We start from the raw sequence: 2,921 nt of genomic DNA, 5'->3' as shown, positions 1-2,921 counted from the left end.
ACACACACACACACACACACACACACACACACACACACACACACACACACACACACACACACACACGTTTGTTTGTTTTTTAACCCCGTGGCGACCTTGCATTGACTGCTATGGGCACAAATTTTAGTCTAATGTAATTTGTACTTGTAAATCAGACTTTGAATTTGTAGATTAAGATTTGTAACTTTTGGATATGTAAATAGGAATGTGTCTGTGTAAAATGGATTTGAATCTGTGAAAATAAAATTTGTATCTGTAAAAATAAGAATTGTATCTGTAAAAATAAGATTTGTATCTGTAAAAATAAGAATTGTATCTCTAAAAATAAGATTTGTATCTGTAAAAATATTTACACAAGTTACAATCTTTTTTTGTTATGGTCTATTTACAGGTACAAAGCAAAAAACTACATGTAAATCTCTCTGCTCAAGTCCAAAATTTGCATGTGAGTTTCACTTTACAAGTACAAATTCTGACCGTTTTTCTGCCTCCAGCTGATTGGTCAATGTCTTGTCAATCATACATTTAACATCCAATCAGTGAACAGATGGGTTTGGCTGTTGTGCCTGCACATCTACTCAGATATATAACTGTGTTGTGTTGCTATTGGATCATTTCAGTCACGTGACCCCCGCTACAGCCCCGTCCAGGGAAACCCTGTTCATTTTTCTGATACTTCGTTCACCCATCCATGGAAGGAGAAACAAAAATATGAGGAATAATAGGAGGAATGATGTGGACTTCTTCTGCCTGGCACCTATTTTAAACTTCCACGTGCATGTAAAGAAAAAGTAATTATTTCTTATTTAAGTTTTTAGCGTATACCTGTTTCCGGTTTATCTCGTTCCCTCCGTTCCTAGCTTAATGTCATGAGCACATGTTGTCAGGTGAAATTGAAGCACAGGGTGAGATGTGTGAAATGTGAGAGCATGCTAGCAAGAGAAGATGATTTCCAACTTTAAATCAGCACACTTGGAAGGAGGTATGAAAATGTGCAGCTTATGTTTGTTTTTATGAGTAATTATTTTTGAGGATTGAGAAAATGTTATTTTATTTGTTAAGGTTGAAGCTGCAGGTGTCATCAGGTAACAAGCAGTATTTATCTTTTATGAATGTTAATTTATTTGTTTAAGATATTGTTTCACATTTATTATAAAAAGCCTGTTTCAGTTGAGATTTTATTGTTTGTTTGGTAAATTTATTTAGAGTTTATGAATAGGTGTGATGGGTGTTGGCTGATCAGCTGCAGCTCATCTCCCTCCTCATCAGCACTGGGTTTTAAAAGCCTGCTCCAATCATCTGATCTTTGCTGGATCACATRATCTGTTTGTTCTGCTTCCACAGAACTGTTTCCCTGTTTGAAGGTTACACTTCTGTTTATTGTACTCGTCTCCAGTATCTCCTCCTGTTTCTCTGAAGTTCCTCTCGTAGGTCAGCACCAGTGAAGAGAGACAGTCACCTGGATGCTCACCTTCCTGTGAACCTGGCCCCTCAGCTGCTCTGCTTCTGTCCAGCTCACCTGTCCAGCTGCTTCACTGTAACCTGCTTCGAAACGCTCCTCTCAGTCATCACCCAGACCAGATCTTTCCCCTCGGCTGTAAATAAATATTCTACTTTACTCAGTCTCCCTGAGTTGGTTTTCCTCTCATACTGTTAAAAACATTGACATCCTCCCAGAGTTTCTGATACTTGGTTATTGGTGAATGAAAACACCTGAATTCTGTTTAAGCGCTTAAGTCTTTACCAGACTTAGATCTGAAATCTGTTCAAATCAGATTAAATATGTTAAATGTATTTGACAACTATTTATTTACAACCACTGACACTATTCACATTCTAATATTTTAATATTTAGTGAAAATAATGCTTTTTTTAATTTGTTAGCTCAGCTGGAGCCATGTCTGGTGACCCTCTGTCTCTCTGGGTTCCATCCACTTTTTCACACTCGAGCCACCAAGAAGAGAAGGAGGAACATGCAGAGATACGAGCAGCTCAGCAGACTGCAGAAGAGGATGGAGCAGGATGGTGTGGACATTGTTGACTCAGCTGTGGTACTTGCTGATGAATAACAATATGACAACTACATATACAAGAACACAACTAAACATTTATAACAAAAGGTGAATTGATGCTGAGAAATTTTAAACTGAAAGAAAACAGATCTGATGCTTCTGCTTTTGAGAAGGATGATAATGGAAAGGCAATGATAAATGTGTCCACTTATTCCAAATTTCAAATAGTTTATGCATTTCTAATATTTTAATGAATTCGGCAGACAGAGGGTTTGATGTTGCAGAATMTGTTGGACTGAAAATCCCAGCTTTCATTAAAGGTCTAACACCTCTGGGTTAACTRGTTCATGTTGTGCTCTGACAAACCTGGCTCCCACTGTTAAATCTTCAGGGTTAAACATTATGAAACAGTGATATTGCACAGTAAATGAATAATTTCATTAAAGAAAAGATAACTACGATGCATCATTTATGTAAAAAGATTTTATTGAATGTTAATTATGGTACTTTTGTGAATACAAATATATTTTGCAGCCTGAAATATTTGTGGTTCTGTCACATGATGTCACGATGCTCCTGTACTGAGAGGTGATGATGATGATGAGACCTCCTCTCCTCACAGTCAGCTGGTGTGGTGTGATGCCTTCATCTCTGTGTAGGCTTGAAAATAAAAATTAAGAAAAATAAGACTTTGAACAAACAGTTTAAATATTTCTGATATACTTTTTATTGACAGACATAAAAAACAGACCAGTGAAAAGAATTTAAAAATAATGAAAAAAATGCAGTATTTTTACTAAATGTTAAAATATTCGGATGTGAAGAACATTAGTGGTTGTTAGGCCTGTCGCGATAGTCAATAAATCAATTAATTGCACGATAACTTTTTTTGAGGTCGGTAAAAAAAAG

The sequence above is a fragment of the Austrofundulus limnaeus genome, unplaced genomic scaffold, assembly GCF_001266775.1.
Source record: "Austrofundulus limnaeus strain Quisiro unplaced genomic scaffold, Austrofundulus_limnaeus-1.0 Scaffold771, whole genome shotgun sequence".
In the NCBI taxonomy this organism is placed as follows: Eukaryota; Metazoa; Chordata; class Actinopteri; order Cyprinodontiformes; family Rivulidae; genus Austrofundulus; species Austrofundulus limnaeus.
Note: the sequence above shows the minus strand (reverse complement) of the source record.